General features: G+C 45.9%; 2 non-coding genes and 1 pseudogene across 2 annotated transcripts; 1 reads left to right on the top strand and 2 right to left on the bottom strand.

The window, feature by feature from the left end:
• Positions 1-109: 109 nt before the first annotated feature.
• LOC133473365 (5S ribosomal RNA) lies at positions 110-218 on the bottom strand (annotated as a pseudogene).
• A 7,422-nt stretch (positions 219-7,640) lies between these two features.
• Positions 7,641-7,712, bottom strand: trnad-guc (transfer RNA aspartic acid (anticodon GUC)). The gene has a single exon. It is a non-coding gene; the product is annotated as a tRNA-Asp (tRNA).
• An 8,659-nt stretch (positions 7,713-16,371) lies between these two features.
• Positions 16,372-16,443, top strand: trnag-ucc (transfer RNA glycine (anticodon UCC)). Its single transcript has one exon. It is a non-coding gene; the product is annotated as a tRNA-Gly (tRNA).
• The last annotated feature ends 3,842 nt before the right edge of the window (positions 16,444-20,285 follow it).

Genomic DNA, 20,285 nt, shown 5'->3' with positions numbered 1-20,285 from the left:
ATACTAATATACATATATATATATATATATATATATATATATATGACTGCATTATAATTTAAGTCAACCACCGATAAGAAAACGATTCCACGAGAATCTCAAGTGAAAAAGCTTACAACACCTGGTATTCCCAGGCGGTCTCCCATCCAAGTACTAAACAGGACCACCCCTGCTTAGCTTCCAAGATCAGGGAATCTCAGGGTAGTATGGCCATAAGCCACATGGCTACCTGAAAAGCAACATTTTATATTTAAAAAATATTATATTTCGCTTAAAATTCCCGAGCGGATCGCGTCATTTTTTATTCTCCAATTGTTGGCTGGTCTATTTTGGATTTTTTTGTGTGGATGATGTGAACTCATTCGCAACACTACAAATGTGTGATCAGATCATAGATTTTGAAAAGTTAACACACGAGAGAATTTGAGAACTTGCACGCTGCCAAAACTCAGACAAGAGAATACAAAATCCTCTTGGACCCTTCACATCCTGGTCACCAACTCTTCAGAAACAATCATCTTTATTATTTGCCATGTATGTCCAAAAAACACAAGGAATTTGGTAGTTGGAGCCGCTCTAGTACGACAACAGACAGTCAATTGACAGAGAACATTTTTGAGACATAAAGATGTTGACAAAAAACAGTCACTGAGCAATTAAGGGTTGCTAGTTATCTGGTAGTGCAGCACGGTGGCCGACTGGTTAGAGCTTCAGCCTCACAGTTCTGAGGACCCGGGTTCAATCCCTGGCCCCGCCTGTGTGGAGTTTGCATGTTCTCCCGTACCTGCGTGGGTTTTCTCTGGGCACTCTGGTTTCCTCCCACATCTCCAAAACATGCATGGTTGGTTAAATGACTACTCTAAATTGCCTGGAGGTGTGAATGTTTGTATGTGCCCTGCGATTGGCTGGCAACCAGTTCAGGGTTTACCCCGCCTCCTGCCCGATGATAGCTGGGATAGGCTCCAGTAATCCCGCGATCCTTGTGAACGCATCGGCAATTCCAGGAAGCGAGGCGGTTTGCTGGGCCTGCTAACAGATAGCACTTTAGTAACAGTTTGAGTCATGTCGTGGTTGTTATGTTCGCCAAACGCGTAAAGTCCCTGTTTGGAAACGTGGCTGATGGGCTTTTTTGTTTTCCCGCAAAGAAGAGCCCCACCAAAAGCTCAATACCACATGAACTCAAGTCCTCGTTGGGGAATCAAACCCCGGTTTTCCGCTTGACTGGCGAAGATACTGTCCACTATGCTAATGAGGAGTCTTTTGCCCAAGTCACTGACTGTCGAGCACACCTCAATGTAACTGAACGCCAATGCCAGCAAGCGATCCGGTTTGCTGGTCCTGCTAACAGATAGCACGAGTGCAACAGTTTCAGTCGTTATTTTGTTTGCCAAACGCGTCATGTCCGTGTTTGGAAACGAGGATGATGGGCTTTTTTGTTTTCCCGCAAAGAAGAGCCCCACAAAATCCTGAAGACCACATGAACTTACCTCCCCGTCACGGAATCGGGTCTTCCGCGTTACAGGCGTAGATACTGTCCACGATACTAACGATGAGTCTTTTACCTTACCTTCACCAAGTGTCAAGCACACGTCAATGCACCTGAACGCATCGGTAATGCCAGCTCGCGAGGCAGTTGGCTGGTTCTGCTGACAGATAGCATGAGCGTAACAGTTTCAGTCGTGCAGTGGTTGTTATGTTCGCCGAACACGCATAAGGTCCCTCTTTGGAAACGAGGATGATGGGCTTTTTTGTTTTTCCGAAAAGATGAAACCCACCAAAAGCTAAAGACCACATTATATGAACTCCCGATCGGGGAATCAAACCCCGTTCTTCCGCGTGACAGGCAGAGATACTGTCCACTATTTTAACGAGGAGTCTTTTGCCCAACAATCACTGAGTGTCGATCACAACTCAATGCACCTGAACACGAATGCCGCCTCGCGATGCGGTTTGCTGGTCCTGCTAACAGATAGCAGTTTCAGTCGTGCAGTGGTTGTTATGTTCACCTCGTGTCAAGCACACGTCAATGCACCTGAACACTGGCAATTCCAGGAAGCGAGGCAGTATGCTGGTTATGCTAACAGATAGCAGGTTAGCAACAGTTTGAGTCATGTAGTTTTTGTTATGTTCACCAAACGCGTAAGGTCCCTGTTTGGAAACGATGATGATGGGCTTTTTTTTTCCCCCGAAAAGAAGAGCCCCACCAAAAGCTAAAGACTACATTGCTCGCGATGCAGTTTGCTGGTCCTGCTAACAGATATCACGAGAGGAACAGTTTCAGTCGTGCAGTGGTTGTTATGTTCGCCAAACACGCATAAGGTCCCTGTCTGGAATCCAGGCTGATGGACTTTTTTGTTTCCCCACAAAGAAGACCCCCACAAAAAGCTGCGGGCCACATGAAGTCAACTCCCCTTCGTGTAATCAAACCCACATGACAGGCGGAGATACTCTCCACTATACCAATGAGGAGTCTTTTGCCCACTTCATTTCACCGGAATGCATCAGCAATGCCAGCTAGCAACTTGTTGTCTCTGTGGCCTGACTTTGTTATTTGTTATTTAAGCAATTCAGGGATACATATTATTTGATATGTGACCAAATGGATTGAGATTACAAGTGACGGTTGTTGCAGTCTACCTGTATTATCTATCCATCCATCCATTTTCTGAGTCGCTTCTCCTCACTCGGGTGCTGGAGCCTATCCCAGCTGTCATCGGGCAGGAGGCGGGGTACACCCTGAACTGGTTGCCAGCCAATCGCAGGGCACATACAAACAAACAACCATTCGGACTCACAGTCACACCTACGGGCAAGTTAGAGTCTCCAATTAATGCATGTTTTTGGGATGTGGGAGGAAACCAGAGTGCCCGGAGAAAACCCACGCAGGCACGGGGAGAACATGCAAACTCCACACAGGCGGGGCCGGCGATTGAACCCTGTTCCTCAGAACTGTGAGGCTGACGCTCTAACCTGTCGGCCACCGGGCCGCGTGTTCTGAATTCAAAACTTGAAATCTCCTCACGTGGGTTGTCTTCTTCTGTCTTGCTGCCATCACTGAAGATCTTCGTACTGAGCGGCAGGAGCCAGAGCCCCCTCACATTAGAGAAGAAGTGGAGGACAAAGAGGTCCACCACATCAAAGAGGAAGGAGCCCATTTTGATAAAAAAGAAGAGGAAGAAGTGTGCCCCCACATCGAAGAGGAAGAGGAGGAGGATATCACCAAGGTTCCATCGACCGGTGTCCCTTTGAAGAGTGAAGATGAAGGTCAGTGAGGAGAGCAGAGGGGTGGAGCCTTCAAGCAGCTCAAGTCGACGCATGACAACAGAAGGTGATGGAGACCACTGTGGAATTGCACAACCCAAGTGGTCGTTGCAGGTGCACCAGAAGAGTTGGGTTCCAGGCGTTGCCTTGGAAACAAAAGGGTGGGCCGGGCGGGAAAACAGATGGCACCGAGAGTGACGGCCAGCTAATCAAGAAAGACACAATCAAGGTTAGAGTGACAGCTGAATGGATGGACCAATGAGGTCCGGGGCCCGTAATATGCGTATATATCATAGGGCGCAGTTTTCCATCTCACCGAGGGGTCTTGTGGTCAAGAAAGCTTGGAAGAATGGTCGCGAGAGCGCCCACTGGTGGACATCTTCTGCATTTCCGGTGTGCACATCCCTTTCGTCAAACTGTCATCTGGCTGCGATTTTGGTAGCGGCGACGCATCCAGGTGGCTCAGAGCGTAGCAATGGGAGGATTCTCTATTGTCTTCTGGCCGCTTCAGGGGCCGGTGCACCTGTGCATAAATCTCGCGTCCAGCGTCGTCAATTAATGGCATGAAACGACTTAGCAGATCTTGTCCAATGAGCAAATGACAGTGATTTCTGCTGCAGTATCCACGAGTCCGTTATGTTGGAACGTACGTTCAAGTGTAGTAATCAAGTAAAATTTCCCTGATGAGTCATTAGCGGTGAGTTTACCTAGAAGACGCCGAAATTGGTGCTTGTCTTTTTTGTTCGACAGGTAGCTGAAGTCATTCAGTGAGTCACAGGGCACGGTCGGAGACTGTCGAGGTCGGATTGTCGAACTGGGTTTTGATCCGCGAATTTTGATTTTAGTAACGGGTGTTCCCTGGTCATCGCAGTGGTCAGTTATGTGCTTGCCCAGTCAGTTGGACGGGACGCTTGTCATCGCTATTTGGAGACCTCGGAGTCAGAACAGACCATCACGGCGGGCTGGCCGAGCTCAGGGACGTGGCCTCCAAGCAGGGGCTGTTGTGGGTCTTGCTTCACATTATTCGCCAAGCTGCGGATGATCTCAAGGATAGCATGTGCAGTCGTACCCAATTCTTTGTTAGCGACCCCTTGTGGGGTTGCGAAGGAGGATACCTGACTTTTGGGCTTGTCGCGTTCGAGGGAACCGGACCAGGTGTCAGTTTTTTCCAGCAAATGTTCAAAGTTTTGGCACGTGTCACCCAAAGTGATTAAAAATAGACAAGCACCTAATTAAACCACTAAATGTGGTTACTGTAATGTGCAGTGCACATACGCGAATGGAAGATGGCATATCGCTTGGGTGATGCAGGGCCTTCGTTGCTAAAGCTTGTCATACCCTCACGTTGTAAGTCTCAAAATTGGTTAAAAATAAATAAGGCACAACGCTTCAATCGTACAATTGTTGCGGTTGTGTTGAAGCAAACGAGCGACAACGGGAACGTTTCAATTCATCACAATCGCCATCGTTGCGCGGTTGGATTGAATGGCTTTAGCCGTTTTGCAAACGAGAGAAAAAGAAAAAATAAACCTTTAACTTAATGAAACCAATCGCGTCTCTCAGCGTTTTGAAAGCGATCACAAACAGAAGCTTTTAAATTAATAAAAGCAATCGCCGCGTTCGGCGTATGCGGTAGCTTAGCGGCTAGTTAGCGGGCTAGCGGTTGCTAGGTTACGAGGAACGCTAGGCTCTGGGACAGTGCGGTGGATTGCGGCGCGCAGCGTGGTTAAAACTCGTCGAAAAAGCACTCGCAAAACAGCAGAAAATCATAATGTGGGGCAACAGACAAGCTAAGTTTATTGTTCCCAAAGTAACAATCATCGATCGGTCGGGCGTCTTTGTAGGCGATCGTCAGTAGCTTGCTAGCGGGTAGGTGGCTAACGGCTAACTTCGAGAGGGGGGAGGTCACAGGTTACGTCATGACGCAAACGTCCATGAGGTGGCAGTCGACCGCAAAGACCAACCGAAGAAGAGCCACATGATGTCACGTGGACGCCAAAGATGGCGGACTACGGAGGCCTCTAAGAGTGACGCGTCCGACCACATGGCGAAGCCTGGTGGTTGCAATACACAAAGCAGAGAGACAAAATGGCGGCCGCCGCAGATGCCAAGTGTTGTCTCCCAACACAAAGGATTTCACACCTTTTTCTGAGAGGCTAATCTTACTATTCTCACGTTTGCAAGCATTTACAACGCTGTGTCTACGGTACGGAATGCTGCTCAACACAGATTAGGTTTGACATGCCACACACAAAATGGCGGGCGACGTGTCGATTTTACTGAAATAGCTTGTATTTCTGTGTGTTCTAAATTCAAAACTTGAAATCTCCTCACGCGGGTTGCATCAATACTGTAGCGATTGTGGATGAAATAAGAATTGTAATTAATTTAGGATAAAGTAATAAGCCGGGAGCGATGTTTGCGTTACTTCCGGTTTATCGTAATTTTGATTTAATTGTTAAAAATCAAACTAATGTCTCGAAAAGGGGACCCCATCAAATTTTTCAATTTAACTTTTGGCGAAATGACGACAAACCTTCAGAATCTGAAGGTTGCTTCACACTACGACATTTTGAGTCCGAGGTTACAGAGGTTGACTTAAATTGAGAACACACACAAAATACGACCTCGAGTGGAATTTTATGTTATATTTCATGAAACACACAACTACGACTACGAACTACAACAAGAACATAACTGTTGGATTTATCTTACCCAACATTATAAAAAATAGACACAAAAGGAATGAAGACACTGGTTTATTTTTCTCATGAGGAGGGCGTATGGGAGATTGTTCAGATCACAGCCTCTCAACACGCTCTAACCAATCTGTCCCGTCGCTCCTGCATTTATTTGAAAATAGGAGGGTTTTTCCCAGACATAATGTTCTAAACAATAAGACACAACACAAAACATTGGACCAACACCTGTCACGTCCCCGACCACATCCGATCACGTCCTTGGTCCAGGTGCCCTTCCATCGGATGATGCTGAGTCATCTTTTTGAAGGCGAGACATCTAAAATCGTCCATAATACTAATGCAAGCTAAGCAAATAAATGATAACTTCTAGAATATATTTAACAGTTACTGATGAGGGGTGCGGTGGGATGCTTTGGTAGTGTCTAATCACTATTAGTTGTTATGTTCGCCGAACACGTGCAAGGTCCCTGTTTGGAAACGAGGATGATGGGATTTTTTGTTTTCCCACAAAGAAGAGCCCCACGAAAAGCCATAGACGAAATGAACTCAACACACGTCGGGGAATCGAACCCCTGTCTACCGCTTGACAGGAGGAGATACTGTCCACTATACTAACGAGAAGTCTTTAACCTTACCTTCACCGAGTGTCAAGCACACATCAATGCACCTGAACGCATCGGTAATGCCAGCTCGCGAGGCAGTTGGCTTGTTCTGCTGACAGATAGCATGAGCGTAACAGTTTCAGTCGTGCAATCACTATTAGTTGTTATGCTCGCTGAACATGCGAAAGGTCCCTCTTTGGAAACGAGGCTGATGGTTTTTTTTGTTTTCCCGCAAAGAAGAGCCCCACCAAAAGCTAAAGACCATATGAAACCAACTCCCCTTCGCGGAATCGAACCCTGGTCTTCCGCGTGACAGGCAGAGATACTGTCCACTATACTAACGAGGAGTCTGTTGCCCAATGGTCACTGAGTGTCAAGCACACCTCAATGCACCTGAACGCCAATGCCAGCAAGCAATGCAGTTTGCTGGTCCTGCTAACAGATAGCACGTTAGCAACAGTTTCAGTTGTGCACTGACAGGCGGAGATACTGTCCACTATACTAACGATGAGTCTTTTACCTTTCCTTCACCTTGTGTCAAGCAGACGTCAATGCACCTGAACGCATTGGTAATGCCAGCTCGCGAGGTAGTTGGCTGGTTCTGCTGACATATAGCATGAGCGTAACAGTTTCAGTCGTGCAGTGGTTGTTATGTTTGCTGAACACGCGAAAGGTCCCTCTTTGGAAACGAGGCTGATGGGTTTTTTTGTTTTCCCGCAAAGAAGAGCCCCACCAAAAGCTAAAGACCATATGAAACCAACTCCCCGTCGGGGAATCGAACCCCGGTCTTCCGCGTGACAGGTAGAGATACTGTCCACTATACTAACGAGGAGTCTGTTGCCCAGTGGTCACTGAGTGTCAAGCACACCTCAATGCACCTGAACGCCAATGCCAGCAAGCAATGCAGTTTGCTGTCCTGCTAACAGATAGCATGAGTGTAATAGTTTCAGTCGTGCAGTGGTTGTTATGTTCGCCGAACACGCGTGAGGTCCCTCTTTGGAAACGAGGCTGATGGGCTTTTTTGTTTTCCCGCAAAGAAGAGCTCCACCAAAAGCTAAAGACCATATGAAACCAACTCCCCGTCGGGGAATCGAACCCCGGTCTTCCGCGTGACAGGCAGAGATACTGTCCACTATACTAACGAGGAGTCTGTTGCCCAATGGTCTTTGAGTGTCAAGCACACCTCAATGCGGTTTGCTGTCCTAACAGCATGAGTGTAACAGTTTCAGTCGTGCAGTGGTTGTTATGTTCGCCGAACACGCGAATGGTCCCTCTTTGGAAGCGAGGCTGATGGGATTTTTTGTTTTCCCCGCAAAGAAGAGCCCCACACGATATGAAACCAACTCTCGGGTAATCGACCCCCGGTCTTCCACATGACAGGTAGAGATACTGTCCACCATACTAACGAGGAGTCTTTTACCTTACCTTCACCTCGTGTCAAGCACATCACAATGCACCTGAACGCCAATGCCAGCGAGCAATGCGGTTTGCTGGTCCTGCTAACAGATAGCATGAGCATATCAGTTTCAGTCGTGCAGTGGTTGTTATGTTCACCGAACACGCGCAAGGTCCCTCTTTGGAAACAAGGCTGATGAGCTTTTTTGTTTTCCTGCAAAGAAGAGCCCCACCAAAAGCTAAAGACCACATGAAACCAACTCCCCGTCGGGGAATCAAACCCCATTTTTCCGCATGACAGGCGAAGATACTCTCCACTATACTAATGAGGAGTCTTTTGACCACTTCATTTCACCGGAATGTATCAGCAATGCCAGCTAGCGACGTCTGTGGCCTGACTGTTATTTACACTTTAAGCAATTCAGGGATACATATTATTTGATATGTGACCAAATGAGCGGAATTACTTTGACAAAAGAAAGTGTAAACTCTCCCCGTGTGTGTGTGTGTAATATATTGCATTTTCTTACATGGATTGCCTTTGTGTATTATGAACATAACTCTTGTTATGGTTGTTATTTTTTTGTTATGACAAGCAGCAGCATCAGGGGTTGAGGTCACAAGCAGAGGGGTTATTGAGGGACAAGGTGACCCCATAGTGGCAGTGAAGAGGTGGTGCTGGTCTTGGAGAACAAGGAGGAGGAAGATGTGGTGGTCTTATTGGGCGAGAAGGAAGAGAATGAAACAGGAAGAACAAAAAATGTGTTCTTCGGTTGTGTTCACCCTGGGCCTCTCCATCTAAATTCTGGGCCGAGTACGTCCCTGGATGGATCGCATACAAACCAATCGGGTCTCGGAAGATGCCAACTTGTAAAAATTCACTTCCAGAACAATTTGTCCAATTTTGTCTGAATTTCTATATATTTAAAATTATGTCAAGAACATTAGAAGGGACAGTTGTTGCAGTTTACCTGTATTATCTAATGGGATGAAAATGATTCTACATAATGTTAAATTGCAAAACATAATCACTACTCTATTCTGTCTAATTGTTAATAAATTATGGCTTCAATATTTATTTCCTAAAATAAAAAAAATATGATAAACTGCAGAGTAACGTGAGGGTCGCATTTCATCACCACACAAGATGTGAGCATAAAAGTGGTTGAAATGGTAATTTGTATTAAATGTTGATTACAGTAAAATGTTGCGATTATTCATTTGATCGACAGTTTAATGCCTATGCCTTTCACATTCTTTCACTGAAGTGCTGCCTATGGATCTTGCAGGTTTTGTCCTCAGCCTTGCTGCCAACAGCTTCAGACAAACAACTTCCGTTCCAGGTTCCACCAAACTAAGCCATGATTGTATAGTGGTTAGTGCTCTGTGTTGTGGCCGCAGCAACCGTTTTTCAATTCTGGGTCAACGCAGGAATGAAGGGCTGTAATTGGCTATTTTCGTGCTGCAGTTTGGTTTGTGGGAGACAGTGAAAATGCTCCACAGGGGCTTTCAGAGGGCCCAATCCCTTCGTGGGGCTAGTGGTGCAAAGGATAACGTGTCTGACTTTGGATCATAAGATTCTATGTTCAACTCCAGGCGAGCTCGTGCACAGTTTTGTTGCACTTGTTTTTATTAACTTTATTCATTTACATTTTTTCACATTTTATTGTTGACCTGCCCAATGTTATTTTTTCCAATATATCAAACTCGTTTGGCATTCACATTAACCTTAAATATAAAAACACAAAATGAGAAAAGATATACCAAACCATGTGTTTGTCTTCTTCTGTCTTGCTGACATCACTGAAGATCTTCGTACTGAGCGGCAGGAGCCAGAGCCCCCTCACATTAGAGAGGAAGTGGAGGACGAAGAGGTCCACCACATCAAAGAGGAAGGACCTCATTTTGATTAAAAAAGAGGAGGAAGAAGTGTCCCCCCACATCGAAGAGGAAGAGGAGGAGGATATCAAGGTTCCATCGACCGGTGTCCCTTTGAAGAGTGAAGATGAAGGTAGAGGGGCGGAGCCTCCAAGCAGCATCTCAAGTCAACGCATGACAACAGAAGGTGATGAAGACCACTGTGGAGGATCACAAGCAGACGGCCTCTTCGCCTCCACTGTCAGATCGTGTAGCATATACGGGTTCAATAAAAAATTAATTAATTTAGGAGAAAAGTACATGATGATACATTCGATCAAGATGGCGTCTACCAGTGTGGTCGCCTCGGTAATGCCCTCTCTAGTATTGTTTTTGTTTTTGTGTTTTTTGTTCATCTTTGGAGACCTTACACGATTCACTTACACAAGGGGAGACTTGCTTACCATCAAGGAGGCTACTCCGGACTTTCTGTCACCAACTTTCGCAAATCCGGTCAGTTTTTTCCCCGAGTTACTTACCGGGGCGGCGTCCGCGGTTTTCGGTGCATGGAGACGGAAACGGCGCCACAGAGGGAAGCGTCCAAGTGAAACTGCGCAAGAGAGGACACAGATTGGCGCAAGAGAGGACACAGATTGGCGTTCCTGTCGATCCAACAAAATCATTTCGCACATTCAACAACAACAAGCCTGCTAAACTTAAGCAGTGTCGCCAAGCTAAGGAAGACGCATATCAGAGCGGGGACAGGGCGCTGTATAATCGAGCTAGAAACCAGCTGACTAAAGAAATTAACATTGCAAAGAGGCACTATGCAGCAAAGTTGGAAAAACAGTTTAGCGCTAACGACTCTAAATCAGTCTGGCATGCATACCAATAGCTGACTAACTACAAGCGACGATCCCCCCCAAGCTGAGAGCAATAGTACACTAGCCAACGACTTGAATACCTTCGACTGCAGATTTGAAAAGGACAGTTTCACAAACTTGCACGCTGCCAGAACTAAGACAAGAGTCTGCAAAATCCTCTCAGACCCTCCGCACCCCGGTCACCAGCTCTTCCAGCTCCTTCCCTCAGGGAGACGCTACCGATCAATGCAAACTAGAACTAGCAAACATTCCAACAGCTTCTTCCCTCTTGCGATCAACTTCTTAAACACCTAACCTACAAGTCCATTACAACATGCTGGCAATTTTTTGACTTGAATTCGTTGTTTATTTTACTCGTGCACTCACTGTAGTTGTCTCGCCACGCTGCACTGTTTGCATATCTGTTGTTGACCAATACTGGCCACTCATGCCAGAGTAGCATCTGCTCCATTTGCACACTGATTGAGGAGTATCTGCAACATTTGCACAACCAACATTGTCCCAGATTATCGCACTACTCGTCACTTTAAACCGCATACACTCCTTGAAGTCTCAGCGCCCTTTGCCCAATGGTCATATCACCGGACTATTGCAATATTAGTCATTCGAACTGCTAGAGGACTCTGCATCTTTTTGCACAATTTAAAAAAAATAATAAAATGTACCGGCATTACCAGATAACAAGCAACCCTTTACTGCTCAGTGACTATTTTTTTTGTCAATGTCTTTGTGTCTCTAAATTGTTCTCTGTCAATTGACTGTCTGTTGTCGTACTAGAGCGGCTCCAACTACCGGAGACAAATTCCTTGTGTGTTTTTGGACATACTTGGCAAATAAAGATGATTCTGACTGTGATTCTGCAGAATGAGCTGGAAGCGACGTCTGCGTTGAAGTATTGAGAGGGTGGCCGCCAAGGCGAGCCCCGAAAGAATCAATGTAAAGCAGGCAACTTCGACAACTCCAACCACTTAGAGCAGCAGAGGAAGGCTGGTAACCACCATAGAAGGAATTGCACAACCCAAGTGGTCGTTGTAGATGCACCAGAAGAGTTGGATTCTCGGCGTTGCCTTGGAAACGACAGGGTGGGCAGGGTGGGAAAAAAGATGGCACCGAGGTGCGCTTTGCAAGGTGTTCAGAACAAGTGCACAGGAAGTCTGAGGTCTCTAATAAGAGACGATGCCCACATGTCCTGTGCTGTTGAAGCCATGCGTGTGTGAGAATCACGAAAGAAGTACAATGACTTAGCGGCCACCGAGCGTGACGGCCAGCTAATCAAGAAAGACACAATCAAGGTTAGAGTGACAGCCAAATGGATGGACCAATGATGAGGGCCGGGGCCCGTAATATGCGACTCATAGGGCGCAGTTTTCCATCTCACCGAGGAGTCTTGTGGTCTCGAAACTTGGAAGAATGGTCGGGAGAGCGCCCACTGGTGGACATCTTCAGCGTTTCTTGTGGGCACATCCCTTTTGTCAAGCTGTCATCTGGCTGCGATTTTGTTTGTGGCGACGCATTCAGGAGGCTCAGAGCGTAGCACTGGGAGGATTCTCTATTGTGTTCTGGCCGCTTCAGGGGCCGGCGCACCTGTGCATAAATCTCGCGTCAAGTGTAGTCAATTAATGGCATGAAACGAATTAGCAGATCTTGTCCAATGACCAAAGGTGCTGACTTGACAGGTGACACGAACACCGGATGAATTATGGAATGTGGCCTTATTGTCCAGTGCAACCACACTTGCGAGCTTAAGTGGCTGTTCACCAAAGCAAGGGGGCGAATTGTCATTTCACAGTGTTGAAGGTTAAGTGTACGGCTGTCTTGCTGTACTTTGTCACGCAGTAGGTCAAACACGTCCTCGGAAATGACAGTGATGTCAGCTGCAGTATCCACGAGTCCGTCATATTGGAACGTACGTTCAAGTGTGGTCGTCAAGTAAAATTTCCCTGATGAGCTATTAGCAGTGAGTTTACCTTGAAGACGCCGAAATGGCTGCTTGTCTTTTTTCCCAAAAAACATGCATGGTCGGTTAATTGACAACTCTGAATTGCCCGTAGGTGTGAATGTGAGTGCGAATGGTTGTTTGTTTATGTGTGCCCTGCGATTGGCTGGCAACCAGTTCAGGGTGTACCCCACCTCCTGCCCGAAGATAGCTGGGATAGGCTCCAGCACGCCCGCGACCCAGGTGAAGAGAAGCATTTCAAAAAATGGATGGATGGATGGAGGTAGCTGAAGTCATTCAGTGAGTCACAGGGCACGGTCGGAGACTGTCGAGGTCGGATTGTCGAACTGGGTTTTGGTCCGCGAATTTTGATTTTAGTAATGGGTGTTCCCTGGTCATCGCAGTGGTCAGTTATGTGCTTGCCCAGTCAGTTGGACGGGACGCTTGCCATCGCTATTTGGAGACCTCAGAGTCAGAACAGACCATCACGGCGGGCTGGCCGAGCTCAGGGACGTGGCCTCCAAGCAGGGGCTGTTGTGGGTCTTGCTTCACATTATTCGCCAAGCTGCGGATGATCTCAAGGATAGCATGTGCAGTCGTACCCAATTCTTTGTTAACGACCCCTTGTGGGGTCGCGAAGGAGGATACCTGACTTTTGGGCTTGTCGTGGTCGAGCGAACCAGACCAGGTGTCAGTTTTTTCCAGCAAATGTTCAAAGTTTTGGCACGTGTCACCCAAAGTGATTAAAAATAGACAAGCAACTAATTAAACCACTAAATGTGGTTACTGTAATGTGCAGTGCATGTACGCGAACGGAAGATGGCGTTTATCGCTTGGGTGATGCAGGGCCTTCGTTGCTAAAGCTTGTCATACTCTCACATTGTAAGTCTCAAAATTGGTTCAAAATAAAAGAGGCACAACGCTTCAATCGTACAATTGTTGCAGTTGTGTTGAAGCAAACGAGCGACAACGGAAACGTTTCAATTCATCACAATCGCAATCGTTGCGCGGTTGAATTGAATGGCTTTAGCCGTTTTGCAAACAAGAGAAAAAGAAAAAATAAACCTTTAACTTAATGAAACCAATCGCGGCTCTTGGCGTTTTGAAAGCGATCACAAACTGAAGCTTTTAAATTAATAAAAGCAATCGCGGCGCGCAGCGTGGTTAAAACTAGTCAAAAAAGCACTCGCAAAACAGCAGAAAATCATAATGTGGTGCAACAGACAAGCTAAGTTTATTGTTCCCCAAAGTAACAATCATCGATCGGTCGGGCGTCTTTGTTGGCGATCGTCAGTAGCTTGCTAGCGGTTAGGTGGCTAACGGCTAACTTCGAGAGGGGGGAGGTCACAGGTTACGTCATGACGCAAAGACCAACCGAAGAAGAGCCACATGATGTCACGTGGACGCCAAAGATGGCGGACTACGGAGGCCTCTAAGTGTGACGCGAACGACCACATGGCGAAGCCTGGTGGTTGCAATACACAAAGCAGAGACAAAATGGCGGCCGCCGCAGATGCCAAGTGTTGTCTCCCAACATAAAGGACTTCACACTCTAGTTTTACTGAGAGGCTAATCTTACTATTCTCACGTTTGCAAGCAATTACAACGCTGTGTCTACGGTACGGAATGCTGCTCAACACAGATTAGGTTTGACATGCCACACACAAAATGGCGGGCGACGTGTCGATTTTACTGAAATAGCTTGTATTTCTTTGTGTTCTAAATTCAAAACTTGAAATCTCCTCACGCGGGTTGCATCAATACTGTAGCGATTGTGTATGAAATAAGAATTGTAATTAATTTAGGAGAAAGTAATAAGCCGGGAGCAACATTTGCGTTACTTCCGGTTTATCGTAATTTTGATTGAATTGTTAAAAATCAAACTAATGTCTCGAAAAGGGGACCCCATCAAATTTTTCAAGTTTAACTTTTGGCGAAATGACGACAAACCTTCAGAATCTGAAGGTTGCTCCACACTACGACATTTTGAGTCCGAGGTTACAGAGGTTGACTGAAATTGAGAAGACACACAAAATACGACCACGAGTGGAATTTTATGTTATATTTAATGAAACACAAAACTACGACTACGAACTACAACAAGAAAATAACACTAAGGGTAAACGAAAGAAAGAAAATAAAGCCTACGAAAATTGGAAAAGAGGACATCGTGTGTAGTTGCTTGACTAAACTAAATGAGCGTGTGAGGGTTTAATGCGTTGAGTCAGAGCAACAGAAGGCAAATTTGGGATTTTGTAGGAAGCTCGTAATTTCCCCACAATTATTACGCATTGACGTACATCATCGTAAGGATTACAGTGTGAACTCACGAACGCAGATCAGCTGATCCTTGGGGTGGTCTTCCTCCGGACCTCAAGTGGGAAAGAAGCAGGTTCGGTTGAAGAAAAACCAGAAGCACAAAAATAAAAAGAAGGTTGCGGTGTGCATGTCCGCTACACTTGTTTTCTGGAGATAGACCACCAAAATCACTCATGATTCCATTTGTGCTTCTATTTATCTCAATCAGGGTATCACCGACAGTGAGAATCACTGAGAAGGCAAAACTTAGAATGTGGAAATTCTATGTCCCCCCCAGTAGTCCTTATTAGATGTAAAGTTGGCCTTTTATTTCCTATATTGCAAATTATGAACTTTGAAAATAACTAATATGATGTAGGACTTCAATGAGTTCTTAACTTTAGGGGTTTCCATTATGTTAGATATTGTCATGGAAAGAACTCACCATGTTGACAGTGTTGCGTGAGTTAGCGTAACCCAGATGTTTCAGGTGAACGTGTCCAACACAACAATTTTGGCTCGGGTTGACCACCACATGCTAAACTACGACCGAGCTAGCCAGAAGTCGAACCTAGAATCTTCTGATCTGAAGTCAGACACATTTTCCATTGCCCCACGAGCCCGATGTAGACACCACCTCCTCTGCAAGCCCCAATGGAGGATTGTTAGTATGCCACCAGCAGCGGCAGCAGCACTAAAGATAATTAAAAAATATATATTTAAAAAATAAACAATAAAAAAAAATAAAATAAAAAAAATAAAATAAAAAAAGTCATTGGAGGACTTTGTACCTACCGTAACCAAGATTTCAACCGGGGTTGCTGGGGCCACAACGCAGAGGACTAACCACTAGGGGTGTAACGACTAATTTCGGCAGTGATTCGATTTGTATCACAATTCGTGGTGGATGATTTGATTCAAGGACAATGTTTTATCGAGAACGATACGATCCAAAACCAGTATTTGGAAATAGATTCAGTAATTTTTTTTAAATGTAACCAGCAATTTAGAGTCTCCAATTAATGCATGTTTTTTGGGATGTGGGAGGAAACCAGAGTGCCCGGAGAAAACCCACACAGGCACAGGGAGAACATGCAAACTCCACACAGGCGGGACTGGGGATTGAACCCGGGTCCTCAGAACTGTGAGGTTGACGCTCTAACCAGTCGGCCACCGTGCCGCCATTAGTCATTTTTATATTTCATATTTTCATATTCATATTTTGCGATTTTAATTTTTGAAATTTGTTTTGACACTGTATCTAATATTGAGACTATACTTCCACATGTTTTGTGAAGCTCATTTGTTTGTAATATCTTTTTATTGGGTTTATGCTTGGACATTGTTTCAGTTTCAAAAAATCTCACTCCATGATGGAAGTCAGTGGTTATATCAGCCACATATATAGGATGCATGTGTTGGTGGTATAGAAGCAGGCGTTGGTGGTATAGTGGTGAGCATAGCTGCCTTCCAAGCAGTTGACCTGGGTTCGATTCCCAGCCAACGCAAGATTTTTGGATGCAGCCCTATGCGGGGCACAAGTCAGTGCAAACTGTAGGCCGGTCCCAAGCACGGATAAATGCAGAGGGTTACGTCAGGAAGGGCATCCGGCTTAAAACTTTGCCAAACAAATATGAGCGTTCATCCAAAGAATTCCATACTGGATCGGTCGTGGCCCGGTTTAAAAACATCCGCCACCGGCGGCGTCAACCTGCAGGGCACCGTTGAAAATTCAGCTACTGTGGGTCGAAGTCAAAGAAGAAGATGAGGTGGAAAGCGGGTTCTTCGGCAGAGAGAGAAGAGGAAAGCACAGAACCTAGAACTGAATGTGGGGACTTTGAATGTTGGGACTATGACAGAAAATCTCGGGAGTTGGTTGACATGATGATTTGGAGAAAGGTTGATATATTGTGTGTCCAGGAGACCAGGTGGAAAGGCAGTAAGCCTCAACGTTTAGGGGCAGGGTTTAAATTATTTTACCATGGTGTAGATGGGAAGAGAAATGGAGTCGGGGTTATTTTAAAAGAAGAGTTGGCTCAGAATGTCTTGGAGGTGAAAAGAGTATCAGATCGAGTGATGAGGCTGAAACCTGAAATTGAGGGTGTTATGTATAATGTGATAAGTGGTGAAAGACCACTATGACCTATGACCGAGAGGTGAAAGAGAAATTCTGGAAGGAGCTAGACGAAGTAGTTCTGAGCATCCCAGACAGCGAGAGAGTCGTGATTGGTGCAGATTGTAATGGATATGTCGGTGAAGGAAATAGGGGTGATAAAGAAGTGATGGATAATTACGGCATCCAGGAGAGGAACTTGGAGGGACAGATGGTGGTAGACTTTGCAACAAGGATGCAAATGGCTGTAGTGAACACTTTTTTCCAGAAGAGGCACGAACATCGGGTGACCTACAAGAGCGGAGGTCGAAGCACGCAGGTGGATTACATCTTGTGCAGACGATGTAATCTGAAGGAGGTTACCAACTGTAAGGTTGTGGTAGGGGAGAGTGTGGCTAGACAGCATAGGATGGTGGTGTGTAAGATGACTCTGGTGGTGGGGAGGAAGATTAGGAAGACAAAGGCAGAGAAGAGAACCATGTGGTGGAAGCTGAGACAAGACGAGTGTTGTGCAGCTTTTCGGGAAGAGTTGAGACAGGCTCTCAGTGGACGGGAGGAGCTTCCAGAAGAATGGACCACTGCAGCCAAGGTGATCAGAGAGGCAGGCAGGAGAGTACTTGGTGTATCTTCTGACATGAAAGGAGAGAAGGAGACTTGGTGGTGGAACCTCACAGTACAGGAAATCATACAAGGAAAACGGTTAGCTAAGAAGAAGTGGGACACTGAGAGGACCGAGGAGAGGCGAAAGGAATACATTGAGATCCGACACAGGGCAAAGGTAGAGGTGGCAAAGGCAAAACAAGAGGCATATGATGACATGTATGGCAGGTTGGACACTAAAGAAGGAGAAAAGGATCTATACAGGCTGGCCAGACAGAGGGATAGAGATGGGAAGGATGTGCAGCAGGTTAAGGTTATTAAGGATAGAGATGGAAATATGTTAACTGGTGCCAGCAGTGTGCTAGCTAGATGGAAAGAATACTTCGAGGAGTTGATGAATGAGGAAAATGAGAGAGAAGGGAGAGTAGAAGAGGCAAGTGTGGTGGACCAGGAAGTGGCAATGATTAGTAAGGGGGAAGTTGGAAAGGCATTAAAGAGGATGAAAAATGGAAAGGCAGTTGGTCCTGATGACATTCCTGTGGAGGTATGGAAGCATTTCGGAGAGGTGGCTGTGGAGTTTTTGACCAGCATGTTCAATAGAATTCTAGTGAGTGAGAAGATGCCTGAGGAATGGAGGAAAAGTGTAATGGTGCCCATTTTTAAGAACAAAGGTGATGTGCAGAGCTGTGGCAACTATAGAGGAATAAAGTTGATGAGCCACACAATGAAGTTATGGGAAAGAGTAGTGGAGGCTAGACTCAGGACAGAAGTGAGTATTTGCGAGCAACAGTATGGTTTCATGCCTAGAAAGAGTACCACAGATGCATTATTTGCCTTGAGGATGTTGATGGAAAAGTACAGAGAAGGTCAGAAGGAGCTACATTGTGTCTTTGTAGATCTAGAGAAAGCCTATGACAGAGTACCCAGAGAGGAACTGTGGTACTGCATGCGGAAGTCTGGAGTGGCAGAGAAGTATGTTAGAATAATACAGGACATGTACGAGGGCAGCAGAACAGCGGTGAGGTGTGCTGTCGGTGTGACAGAAGAATTTAAGGTGGACGTGGGACTGCATCAGGGATCAGCCCTGAGCCCCTTCCTTTTTGCAGTGGTGATGGATAGGCTGACAGATGAGGTTAGACTGGAATCCCCGTGGACCATGATGTTTGCAGATGACATTGTGATCTGCAGTGAAAGCAGGGATCAGCTGGAGGAACAGTTAGAAAGATGGAGGCATGCACTGGAAAGAAGAGGAATGAAGATTAGCCGAAGTAAGACAGAATCTATGTGCATGAATGAGAGGAGTGGTGGGGGAAGAATGAGGCTACAGGGAGAAGAGATAGCAAGGGTGGAGGACTTTAAATACTTGGGGTCAACCGTCCAGAGCAATGGTGAGTGTGGTCAGGAAGTGAAGAAACGGGTCCAAGCAGGTTGGAACGGGTGGAGGAAGGTGTCAGGTGTGTTATGTGACAGAAGAGTCTCTGCTAGGATGAAGGGCAAAGTTTATAAAACAGTGGTGAGGCCAGCCATGATGTACGGATTAGAGACAGTGGCACTGAAGAGACAACAGGAAGCAGAGCTGGAGGTGGCGGAAATGAAGATTTTGAGGTTCGCTCTCGGTTTGACTCGGTTGGATAAAATTAGAAATGAGCTCATCAGAGGGACAGCCAAGGTTCGATGTTTTGGAGACAAAGTTAGAGAGAGCAAACTTCAATGGTTTGGACACGTCCAGAGGAGAAATAGTGAGTATATTGGTAGAAGGATGATGAGGATGGAGCTGCCAGGCAAAAGAGCTAGAGGAAGACCAAAGAGAAGGTTGATGGATGTCGTGAGGGAAGACATGACGGCAGTTGGTGTTCGAGAGGAGGCTGCAGGAGATAGACTTACATGGAAAAGGATGACACACTATGGCGACCCCTAACGGGACAAGCCCAAAGGAAAAGAAGAAGAAGATGCATGTCTTTTGATGGCATGTTTTTTTTCGATTATTAACACACCACACGACAAACTGGAACGTTGTGTCACCAAATTAGTGGAAGGGTTGTAATTTGCCTCCTCTACGACGATGGCGCTAGAGTCCTACTGTTAGTTACCAAAGCAGGAAACAGGAAGTAGTTGATCGAGGCAAGGGAGCAAACAGCTATTCTCCTTGTGGCCACAAAATGTTACCAACAAACGATTGTTATTACAAATAACTCATCATTCATTGGATGTTTAAGACTGTTCATACACGGCTAAAAATATATTCGTTTATTTCCGCATTCTATTGTATCGATGTGGATCACTTGACCAAAAACACGAGAAAAGAAGAAGAAAAGAAGAATTCTTCTTTTCTTCTTCTTCTTTTCCTTTGGGCTTGTCCCTTTAGGGGTTGCCACAGCGCGTCATCCTTTTCCATGTAAGCCTATCTCCTGCATCCTCCTCTCGAACACCAACTGCCCTCGTCTTCCCTCACGACATCCATCATCCTTCTCTTTGGTCTTCCTCTATATCTCTTGCCTGGCAGCTCCATCCTCATGCATAATTTCTGGGAGTGGGGGACTGCGTTCGAGCACTCTCCTGGTCATTGTTTCAAAATAATGAGAATGTTGCTCATTGTTAAAGCTGGAGTGTGCATCATATGACGCTATGGTACTGCAG

This window comes from Phyllopteryx taeniolatus, unplaced genomic scaffold (genome assembly GCF_024500385.1).
Source record: "Phyllopteryx taeniolatus isolate TA_2022b unplaced genomic scaffold, UOR_Ptae_1.2 contig_24, whole genome shotgun sequence".
Lineage (NCBI taxonomy): Eukaryota > Metazoa > Chordata > Actinopteri > Syngnathiformes > Syngnathidae > Phyllopteryx > Phyllopteryx taeniolatus.
Note: the sequence above shows the minus strand (reverse complement) of the source record. Positions and strands in the feature narration are given on the sequence as shown.